This window comes from Heterocephalus glaber, unplaced genomic scaffold, assembly GCF_053883595.1.
Source record: "Heterocephalus glaber isolate CG9 unplaced genomic scaffold, H.glaber_assembly_v1.0 deba00001442, whole genome shotgun sequence".
NCBI lineage: Eukaryota > Metazoa > Chordata > Mammalia > Rodentia > Bathyergidae > Heterocephalus > Heterocephalus glaber.
Window position 1 is genome coordinate 9,547,205 of NW_028258296.1, and position 12,519 is coordinate 9,559,723.

The 12,519-nt window shown below is 34.8% G+C and overlaps 1 pseudogene; it reads left to right on the forward strand.

The window, feature by feature from the left end:
• The first annotated feature begins 11,858 nt into the window (after positions 1-11,858).
• On the forward strand, positions 11,859-11,930 carry LOC147827588 (small nucleolar RNA SNORD36; annotated as a pseudogene).
• Positions 11,931-12,519: the final 589 nt, after the last annotated feature.

Here is a 12,519-nt window from a genome sequence, read left to right on the forward strand (position 1 = left end):
TTCAATGATGAAATCCAGTGTAGAATGTAGGAAAGGTGAAGATAGGACAAAGACACATTACAACACAGCTGTGGAAGGAGGATATATGTCTATTCGTGGATAGTCCCCAAATCTCTTGGACTGATAGAAAAATCACTAGAGAAGCATACAATTCACATCTTAGATCAGACAGTCTGAAACTATATGAACCTATAAAATGTGGAAAACCTCAATGGACAAAAGAAACAAAACAAAAATTGCTATGCAATCAGTGAAGCAGGGGGAATCCTGGAATTAGAATGGTCACCTGGATTCTGAAAAGCAATATAAAATGGTTCTCCTCAATCCCTATAATGTGGTTAGCTGTGGACCAAGGCTGAGAGCCAGGATAAAGGAGGAAGTCCACTGACACTGGGACACTTCCACAGGTACTGGAGCTTTGTTACTTATGGATGGCTACACACTCCCAATATCCTTAATGGCTTAACATTTTAAAGGCCACAGAGACATATGCATAGATTGATTCTGAGAGTGCATATTCACAAATAGGGAGAAAACAGAAAATGTCAACTAAAGAGACACAATCCACTGCTTAAGGAAAAGCAAAATCATAAAAATGGAGAACTAAGGAACGAAATAGTCACAATTTCTAACAAATGTATATATGAGAAATATATATGACATATATAATGTATAGTATATAATATATATTTTATATATATATAATAAATATAGTACAAAATTCTCTGACATCAGTGTAATTTTCTCCAAGTGGCTTGGGAGGGGACTAAAACTGTGAAACAAGGAACAGCTAAAATAAAAGTGTCAGTGAATTGTTGAAACAGAAAATCTTAAAAATTACATGGATGGACTGAAGATTGGAACTAATGCAATTGAAGCACAAATTATGACGTCTTGATGACTAAGTTAAAGGATTCTCCTATGAATGCTAGCAAAGGGGAGATTCTTGTAGCATACAAGGAAAATCTTTTATTTATTAATAATTTATTTTAATAGTGGTTATTATTACCATTGTGAATTGACAGATAAAACCATAAATCCTCAGCAGAAATGAACTCTTCAGGACAAACTTACAACATTCTCTCTGACAGATAGAAATGACTATATATTCTTAGTCAAAATTTTCCATACATGGATGTATAAAAACATTAACAAACTCACTCAAAACAGACAATCATGAGGAGGTAGAACTCACAAATGATAATCAACCAAAAGAATGTAGTTAGTTATTTTACTTAAAATCTTGAATATAGTAATTATCAAAGACAAAATAAACATACTATCTGATGGAGAATGATAGGAAAATAAATAGGATACATGACTGTAAAAGTAAAGAACTATAAAATATAATAATTTATTCCAGTAGATTTGAAAATAATCCTTGTAAAACTATAATAATATTTCTACAACTATAAAAACTCATTCATCCATAAAATTCTTTATAGATATATATATGTGTGTGTGTGTGTGTGTGTGTGCGCGTGTGCTTTATGTTTTTCCAGGTGATAAGACAGCTATAAAAAAGACAAAATTTTATCCATTTGTAGACAAAATTTTATCCACTTTTATTGCATGTTTGGCAAAGGAGGATGCAAAAATAAGCAAAATAAAACAAAAGATGTATAAAATACGGGAAGGTAATGAATTCCACAGTGAAAAAACAGATCTGAGTGTAAGAGTAGATAACAGTAACAGAAAAGAAATGCATCTATAGACAGGTTGCTAAGGAAAAGCTTTAAATGTGAAGACATTTGAACAAAGATGAAAAAAGCAAAAGATGAATAAGCAGGATGCAAAAATGAACTTGTAGATCAGGTAACCAAATAGAAAGAGCTGTGGCATTATTTTGTGCAGCATGGGCATTATTTCTTTATCTTTTATCTTTTTTATTTCAATGTAAAAATCTACAAAGAATAATTTGATGGACAACTATAGGTGATCTGGGCAACAAGGTATTTATTACAAGTTCTTCACAGCAAACATATACTGACTCTTGACTTGAGGAAAATAATTTTGATAGAACAAATGAAGAAGGATCATTTACAAATGATACCAGAAAAATTAATCAACCTATGAGAAATAGTGAAAGTGGGTTGATGCTTTATTTTATAAAGAAAAATCAGGTTTTAAGTGCTGAATAATAAAATGTGAAAGGGAAAAATTTAAATCCTCTGAAAGAGAATGTTGGAAAATATATTCATTGCTTTAGCATAGAAAAGGATTTCTTAATCAAAAGCCAAGAGCACTTACTATAAAATAAAATATTCATAGATGACTCCAATAAACACTCAGTTTATGAAACAGCTGAAAATGACAAGGTGTAAAAATACATAGAAGATATGTAGCATATTTTATGAAACTAATAATTAGAATATCATATATGTTAAGAATTTATAAAAAGAAGCCTAGCAGACTTGCATAATTCACAGAAAAGTCACAAATATGCGTTTGTTCTGATGAGGAAAGAAGATTAGCATTTAAAAGCCTGGAAAGATATTTATCCTCATCAAAAATACAAGAAGGCAAATTAACTGCACAATAAGATACTATTTTTCATAAACTAGGTTGACAGAAATTAGAAAATTTTGGTTGAGCATGTGAATTAGTGGGAACACTATTCACTGATATTGACCATGTAAATATGAACATTTTCAGGAGCTATGTGGCTTGTCCATATAAAATTGAACATGTATTTAATATAACAATGCTGATATTAGACTCCTGAATATGTTTTAGGAATTTTCTTAAGAAGTAGACTCTGAGTCAGAGATGAAAGTGTGAGTAATTTGAGAATTGCTTGAGAGAAACACCAATAAGGCAGTGGCAAATTAAGAAAAAGTAAAGAAAGCCAGTAAAGAGTACAGTATGAAAGAAGTTGCCACTGTAGGCATCTACAGAGTTATCATACTGGACAAGTCTGGAAGCAAGATAGGTTCATTTTACCTGAGCTGTGTTGAGTGTGAACACATTATTTATACAACCACTTCCATCAATGGTAGAGTTCCACTGCCCAACACCATTAATTGCCCTGGAATTTTGATCTAGTGAGAGGTGGGGTATGCTTCAAGAGCTAGAAAAAGTCCTCAGGCAAAGGTAGGTTTTAATTGTATGGGACAGATCTCCACAGAGAGAAAAGGTGATGGCTGAGGTATACAGTGAGAGCGTAAATGATGTATATATTAGAGAATATCTGGTGTACATCTGAGAACAAAGCAGAATGTTTGGAGAAACCTTGCTCATGGTAATTATTAGCACACACAAAGAACTGGAACCTCAAATCAAATTCAAATGAACTAGAGATTTTACCTAATATTTAGTTTTACTAATAATTTCAAGCAAACACTAAATCAAGAGATCAAAATGAAGCTGGTTCAAGTCTGGGACATTGACAGTAGTTCTCTGGGTTATCATGATTTGGATTGAAAATTCCCCCCAAAAGTCTCCTCTGTTTGGAGATGGGGTTGGGTTGCAAGAGTTGGCTCACTGGGGGCATGATCTAGAGGGTATTTTCTTGTCCCTAGCTTGTCACTTCATGCTGCTCCCTCGCTGCCATGGAGTGAAAATCTTTACTCTGGCGTGTCTTTCCACCATGTTTTTGCCTCAGAGCCAGACGACCATGGACTGAACCCACTAAAACTGTGAGCTAAAATAAACCTTTCTTCCTTTAAGTTGTTGTTGTTGCTGAGACTCAAGTGACACCAATAAATGAAAGAAGGAAAGCTTTCCTTTGGCTCAAGTTTTGGATGTTTTAGTCTGTGCATAGTCGGCAGCATAATGTAAGGGCAGGGTGGGGGAAAGCAGCTCACATCATGGCATCCAGGATGCAGACAGAAAAGAAAGAGCCAAAGAGGGAGGTATGCCCTCCCAGGCCATGCCCTTAGTGTCTAACTGGGTTCCATCTAATATTCCGTTTAGCTATAGCACCCTCATGATTCAATCTCCTATCAAAGCCCCACCTACCAGGGCATGAGATTTGGGGGAGTATCTAGAAATAAAAGATAAAATGTGTTATCTGTGAAAGGTATGTACTGATAGCTGACACTATGTTATTTTTGCAGTGCATGGTTCCTTTCTGATTTCCATTTGTTTAACTAGTCTGCCGGTGAGATCTATTCTTTCCCTTGGCCTCATAGATGTTGTTCTCCTTCGTTAGGAGTGCCTTAAGTATTTTCTCCAGTGCTGGCTTTGTGGTCTTAAATTTCTTTTGCTTATGTTTATTGGGGAAGGTCTTTATTTTTCTTTTAATTTTGAAGGATAGCTTAGTAGTACATCATAATCTGGGTTACAATTATTTTCTTTTATGAGTTAAAAATCTTCTCTCCCAGGTCTCTTGGTCATTAAATTTTGTCTTGAGAAATCTGTTGTTATTCTGATAGGACTGCCTTTATAGGTGATTTAGTCCTTCTCTCTAATAGCTTTTAGTACTCTCTTGGTTCTGAGCTTTTGGCATTTTAAATGTGATATTTCATTCATGGAGAAGTTCTTTTCTGGTGATGTCTGTATGGCTGTTTGCTGTTCTTTTTGTTGTCGTTATTGTTTGAGACAGGATCTCACTATGTAGTTCAAGCTGGACTTAAACTCACTATGTAGCCCAGGCTGGCCTCAAACTCATGGCAATCCTCCTACCTCAGCCTTGCACATGCACTGCCACATCCAGCTGTGCTTGGGGTTCTAAATAGCTCCTTTAACTGAGTGTCTCATTCTCTAGGTTTGGGAAAATTTCTGCAAAAATTTCAGGGAATAAATTTTTATGCTGTTAGGCTCTATTTGGACCCCTTTATCAAGTCTGAAGTTCCTTAAGTTTGTTCTCTTACGGTCCTCTAGGAACTTGGATAATCATTTGATTGTCTTTTGTTATTTTTTCATTATCACTGACTGAATGTTCTAGTGTCTCCACCTTGTCTTCGAGTCCTGATATCCTTTCTTCTGACCGATATGGCCTACTGCTGGTCTCAGTTTTGTTTGCTTGTTTCCAGGAATTCTGCTTGATTCTTTTTCATAACCTCTCTATATTGAAATGGTCTTTAATATTTTTCATTATCTGCCTTAATCCATTCAGTTGCTTATATCTATCTTCTTTAAGCTCATTGACAATCAATAATTGATTCATTCTGCTGCTTATTTGCCTCTTTTTTATTTTAATCATTTTAACACTAATGGTTTGGATTCTTTTTCTGGAATTTCATCCACTTTAGTGTATGTGGGAATCATCTTTTGTGGAGTTATTGACTTTGGAGGCATGTTTTTGCCTTGTTTTGCCATCAGTTTTGTGTTTTTGTCTTGAAGATTTTAGGTTGGTTGGGATAGAAAGCTCTAGCATCATTGTGTAAATTTTTTAGTAATTGCTTTTCTCCCTGCAATGTGCCCTTGGCTTTGGGTGGTTTTAGCCTGCAGAAACCCACTGAACTTACTCAGAGTACTAGGTTCATTACCTAGTAGCTGTGAGGAGAGAGCAACTACCTGTAAAATGGACATTTAAAGAACCAGTCATTTATCAACATACAATTTAAGTCTTATTTAAAATCTTCTCTCCTATTTCAATAACCCAAGAAGACAGAGGGACTGTAATAATGAAGGAAATAGGAGAAAAAAATTAGAAAGAAAAGGAAGGGAAAAAGAGTGAGGAAAGAGCGAAAGATAAAAATATGTGACACAGTATTCTCAGACAAATGTGGAGAGAGGGGAGAAAAGGTTTGAGAGATTATGTGACAGGAGAGAAAGAAAGAAGAAAATAGAAGAAAACAGAAATGGAAAGTAAGTGAAGATATATGAAGTGTGACTCCAATTAATAAATAGTAAAAATACAAAGTTAGAAGATCAAAGACCAATCTTTGATAAGAGAAAACTTGACCAGTCAAGACTGAATGGAAGCAAAAGCAGTAATGAGCATGAACACACAGTTGCCTGTACACATACACCCCATGCATACATGCTAAACTGGAAGAAGTCGGCTTTAATGTTAGTATTTATAAATAAGAAAGAATGAGAAAGGGAGGGGATTTGCAAAGGTGAAGAGGGGAAGGAAAGAAAGAAGAGACGGGAAGGGAATATAAATGGAAAGAGAAAATAGGGACTGAATTCCTTTAATGAAATAACGGAAACATTTCTATCAAACCCTATGAAGCATCCCTTGATGTAGGGGATATTGTATGATATATAAGGACAAACATAGCATGACATTGCATGATGTAGAAGGAAGAAAATAAACACTCAGAAAGGAACACCACAAAAAATTTAAAGAAAGAAAAGGTCCAATATCCCTCCTTATGATGGCATTTATACTGAATTTAAGGTTGTCCAGAATTATCTTCTGCCTCATACAAAATGAGAGAGTCCTTAGAGAGTGCCTCCCCTCTGTGGTTGTGGATGGGTGGGTGGCCCGGTGGCTGAATTAAATTCCATTTCCTCCTTTAAACTTTTCAGTACCTGGAGAATCTAGACTGTCCTATGAATCTCATCCAAGTAATGCTCAGGCCTGACAGGAGCTTGGGGCAGGTGCAAAAGTCAGGACTGTGTGTTCAGAAGTGTGTCCGGGTGGTGTCTGCCCACTGCTGCCTTGGTTTGGGGTGTCTTTCACCAGACTGCAGGAGGGAGGGTGTGTGGGAACTATCCTCAGCCCTCTGCCGGTCTCTGCAGGGCAGGCATCCCAGACCCCTCCTATTCAAAAACCTCAAGAGCTCAGTAGCTGCTGCTACCTTTGGCTTCTTGCTGTCTGTCTGCAGTAAGAATCCCCTCACCCAGGGTTTAGGCTCCAGGAAGTTGGGGGTGAGGTCTCTTTTTTGAGCTCATGATTTTAGCATTACAGTGGCCCCTTCTAATATTAAGGGTGGAAGCAATTTCCTCCCTGCAGGATGGTGACAGTTACATCTTGGAGTTATGGAAAATATAGGCATTACTGTGCCTAGGCCGAGGGAGGTACTCAAGAGTCCTTCCCAGCCCAGGTGAGGCCCCAAGTCCATCTTCTGGTTGCTCTAACAAGGTGGTGGTGAAGGTGGTGTTCCATCTAAAATGGCTTAGCAATCCAAAGCTGTCTCAGTCGGTTGCTTTGGAGGAATATTTGTAAAGGATTTGCGAGCATAGCCTGCCTCTAACCCATTTTCTCCACTTCCCCTTATTTTTCTTTTTAAATAGCTAGGTACTATATCATGTAAACTTTTAACTAATGAAAAGAAGAGCAAATAATATAAGATATAAATCAAACAAAAAATAACATGTCTCTTATGCTCACTGGGCTTGCATGCAATCTATATCAATAATAAAATGCTCCATTTCTTTAAACTATTCAATGAATTAAAGTTGTGCAAAATCAAATTTTTGTTTTAAATTTTAAAGATAAAATCAATGTGCAGTTATGTATTTCCACTTTGATTTTTAGTTTACTTCAAAATTTAAATATTAAAACTTTCATGATTGATGTCACAAGTATTCAAAGCAACTCATGCTTATATAACCCTATTGAGTTTTTTTCTCATAAAAATTTGGAAAATACATAATCTCTATTAATCTTTTGACTGCTTAACCCGAAACGACTGCTTTGCTCTATAAAGAGTATAAATAGATTGAGGTAACCTAGTTGGATTGATATTACTTTGCATAAATTTTCATTCCACCAGTTTCTAGGCAATATAGTGTTTATAATTCTGCCAATAACATGAAATAAGCAAGTGCTGTGGACACTGTCTTATCAGTTTGGTCAACATTATAAAGCAATGTATTCTAAAATAATTTCATTGGAGACTGAGAAGAAAAATACAGTTTACTATCTTTTATATTTATTACTCAAATCTTAGCAAATAAAGTGATTATGTGATTAAAAAGATGCACATAAACATAAGCTTGTTTATATATATATATATATATATTTTTAATTTTCAGATCTGGGAGACATGAAGCCCATTTCTCTCTGCTTCATTGCACATTATGTTTTAGTCTCCGTTGTTTTCATTGGGCCTGTTTCTGTTTCTTTCCTGACCTTTTGACAGAGAACATCAGAGTAGTCTATACCTGGTTAAGACCCTTCTGAGCAAAGCCATTTCTGTGGAATGAACCACCACATAAAGAAAAATGATTTCAGAGCTGAACTTTAGTCCCAAGCAGGGGCGTATGTCAGGAATTCTCCATTAAAACGAGCTTCCATCACAGCAACCCTGGAAATCACTTTCAGAGAGACTTGCCTGGGGTAATTTATCCCCTTTAGGTGTTGTATCTGAAAGTTGATATGGTTAGCACTCCTTTCTCACTCTCAAAACTGGGAGGTATTCTTTTCTTTCAGACTATTCTGGCTCCTTTCCTTTTCCTTCCTTCCTTCCTTCCTTCCTTCCTTCCTTCCTTCCTTCCCTCCCTTCCTCCCTCCCTCCTTCCTTCCTTTTCTCTCTTCCTTTCTCTCCCACTGTCTTTCACCTTCCTTTCCCTTCCTTCCTTCCTTCCTTCCTTCCTTCCTTCCTTCCTTCCTTTCTTTCCTTCCTTCCTTCCCTCTGTCTCTCTCTCTCTTGCTCTCTACCTCTCCCTCCTTCTTTTTAAATGTTGTGATACAGAACCTTATATATCAGCTAGTTAAGAGAATTAGTCTCCTTCTTTAAACTACTTCCGTAGGGCCGGGATTTAGCTCAGTGGTTCCGCCGCCTGCCTCACAAGCGCAAGGTCCCCCATACCAAAAAATAAAATAAAATAAATAAACAAAAAATAAAAATAAATTGTTTCCCTCAGTTGTCTGCTAAACAGCTAATGATTTCCATTTAATTTTTAAAGTACTATTTGCCGTGCAGTTCTGTAAAATATTAGTCATATGTTTCCATATCTAACATTGTCAAATCTGAACATATAAAATATTCTTTAATCTAGTATAAACTGTAAATTAAATGACTTTTAAACTCAGAGCCTTTTTATATTTTATTTAGCATTTTAGGACATCAGAAAATATTATTCTTCAGCTACCACATGATGTACTTTGAAGTTTCATAACTGATCATTAAGAAATATAATATTAAAATGTTTTTATGTTCTCTGGTAGACATGGATTCCTTAGCAAGTTATATATTCAACACTTAGCAATACATAAAATGGAATAACCTGTTTCCTTCCATATGATTTCCAATTATAACTGAGAATAGTCTCTGAAATCTTTATATTCTATAACCCTGCCAATTTGCATTATTTACAGCTTTACTTTCCTTTTGGAAGGCACAATTCTTTACAAATTCACACATCATTTTTTGTTTGTAGAAAACAACCATACTGTCAGTAGTATTTTCTGAATTCTTTCTGTAAACTGCTACTTAAATACTGGCGTGGCCAAATGTGCATGGCTTTGGGCGAAGTCACGAAGCACAATATATAACCTAGTACAAAGTTGCATGAAAATGTTATTTTATTTATCCTTAAGGTTTTGAAATAGTTTCATATTGGAAAGAATAGCCCCTTCAACTTATATGAATTAAATTCAAATATATTTTATGTATGTACAGTAGTGCGATATGATTTAGAGGTAATGGAAATAATGGCTTTAATTTACCAAGAATAATCTAATTAATCAAATGCCAGAATTTTAATTTTTATAATAAAATATCATAATTGAGTCTAATATACTTCTCAACATTACATATGTAAAAATGAATCTTTCATTTCCACTGTAAAATCATTGTAACCCAGCCAGACTGAGTTAATGAGTACTAAATACCATTATGAATTTAGTATTTTATATATATATGTGTGTGTGTGTGTGTGTGTGTGTGTGTGTGTGTGTGTAGTTTAAAGTTGAAATCTAATTAACATTGTAATAGACTGGAAAGAATAATTTAAAAGCAGTTCCTAAGCAATATATCTTAATGTGACTCTTATAATTAAAGCACTTTGTTTTTAATGAATCACATATCACATCTCAAAATATTGAAATAGAGATTGAGGCTTAATAAGTTCATTTAAATAAAATTATTATAAAACCTAGAATTAAGAAATTTCAAAAATTAAGTTAAGCAGTATTTCCTTGTATAGAATGGCAGCTAATGCTGTTGTATGTACTTAAACTTTTATTAAAACACATATAACTGTCCTTAGTTACATTGTTTGAAAAAACTATTTAGAAGTATTCACTTTAAAGTTAAAAATAGGACAAATCTATTGATTTTCGTAGAAATACTGGGGCATTTGCATGTTATCTATTACATGATTACTCTCTTCTTTTCTCTCCTTTTATCCCTCACCTATTTTATCTGGTTAGCTTCATCTCTATATAAGATTCTCTCTCTCTCTCTCTCTCTCTCTCTCTCTCTCTAACAGTGCTTGCATTGGATACTAGCTATGTTCTTGCTCTATGTATGATATTGGGGAAATTACTTATTGGCCTTCATTGTCAATTTTTTCACGTTTAGAATTAAGGTGATGATAAAACCAGTCTCTCATAACTGGAATGAGTTATATAAAATATTTAGATCAATGTCTGGGATGATGTAAGTTTCATAAAAAATATCTTCTGCATAATCAACACATACTGACATATGAAGAAAATTTAAATTGGATAATATTTGCGCCTCGTTTCCTTGAAAAGTGTAACATCTTCCTTTGTTAAAAATTGAAACTTTGAATGGAATACACATGCAGGAGTGAAGCTGGGATAATTCTTGAAAGTCATTTTAGCACAGGCTGGCCTGCTGAATGTATAGATGTTGTATATGCCTATGGGGGGGCGGGGGTGGAGACAGAGAGAGAAACAGAGAAACAGACAGAGACAGAGACAAAGACACAGAGACTGAATTTTATAACCCTTTAAATAAAACCAAGATAATGATGTTTTTTGTTTTTTGTTTTTCTTTTTTGGTATCTGGGATTGATCTCAGGTCCCTGTGCTTGCTCAGCAGGAGGCGAAACCACTGAGCTAAATCCCCAGCCCCTATGATAATGATGTATTTTAATTTGAGAAGTTGCTTAAAGACACAATAATAATTATATTTGATAGTATGTTATCTTGATATATGAAAGTATATTATCATGAGTGAAAAATACTGCTTTCCTCTCAACCTGGATTTACTGGCATGAAAAAGTGCTAATTCAGTTACTTTTACATTTATGATTTCCTAAACCACCCTGAATTCTCACCACTTAACGTTTTAAAAAAACTAATTATGTTGTGGTATTGCAAAGTAAAACATAATAGCATATCATTTAGGACTGTGTAGGCAAAGTGTTGATTATAGTATTGATAGTACTGATTCCTTCCTAGGTCACAATGACTCCTAATCCAAGGAGCTGCCTTCCGTTGGTTGTAATTTCTAACCCTGGCTTTCTGGGAATGGATTGCAGTAGTCAGACAACTGGTTCAAGTTTAGAATATCCAAGTCATTTTTCTTAAAAATTAGGATCTAAACCCTGTTCGTCCATATCTTAGTCCTCTGCCTGTTGCTATAACAGAATACCAAAGACTGAGTAATTTATAAATACGAGACATTTGTTCCTCACAATTCCAGAGGCTGGGAAGTCCAAAATCAAGGTGTTAACATTCGAAGAGGTCTTCCTGCTATATTATAATTGGAAGGCTGAGGTACCACGGCTGGAGGGTGAGTGTGTCCTCCTCTTAGAAAGCTACAGCCTAATCAAGTCCCACCTTTATAACTCATTGAACCTGAATTACCTACCAAAGGCCCCCTTTGGTACCATCTGCATAGGATTTTGGGGATTAGATGTCTAACACAGTAACTTTGAGTGCATGTTCAAATTATGTCAGTCTGGTTATGTCGCTGGAACTAAACCAATATAAATTTAAGAGTGGAATTTCAAACACTTATAGGAAGAAGAAGCTGAGAAGGTCAGTAGAAAAAACAAAAACCATGTAGTAGAAAGCAAAGATAATGTTGTAAACCCAGATAGTGAAATGATGACAGAATAATTTCTCACAGAATTCCTCATGGCTTTCTGGGAGCTTTTAGACTCTGATCAAAACTTTTGAGGGTTTTGGTTAGCTTTTTCTAAATACTCTCAAATATTAGTTGTTATCTAATAGTTGTTTTTTTTTTTAAGTTAGATTGGCTCATACCCTGGTAAATTAAAATTATCTGTAAATTGATAATTATGCATCTGATTTTGTTCTTGACACATTTATAATATGTTAACACTCCAATAATCCTATGAGGTAGATATTATTATTGTTATTATTTTACAGATAAGGAACATTTGGTAATTAATTCAAGTTTAACCAGCAGATCTTGTGTTTGAACTGCAAAAGTCACATTCAGGACCAACATTGTTGATGATTATATGTTGAATTTGAGTTCTCATAGTTGTCCACTGGAATTAAATATTTGATCTTAGCAAAATTTATGCTTTTTATGTATTGATACTTGGTGATTATTTTGCCAAATATAATTATAGATTTGTACATTGGTCCTTGCCATTCTGTCATTATGATACAAACATCAAAGCTATAGAGAAGGATATAGTAGTATGGTAACCTAAGAACTAGTGAGTACTAAATTTACAATACTTGATCTGATTTCATTTTTTATCATTGTATTTTGTACATTACTGTCT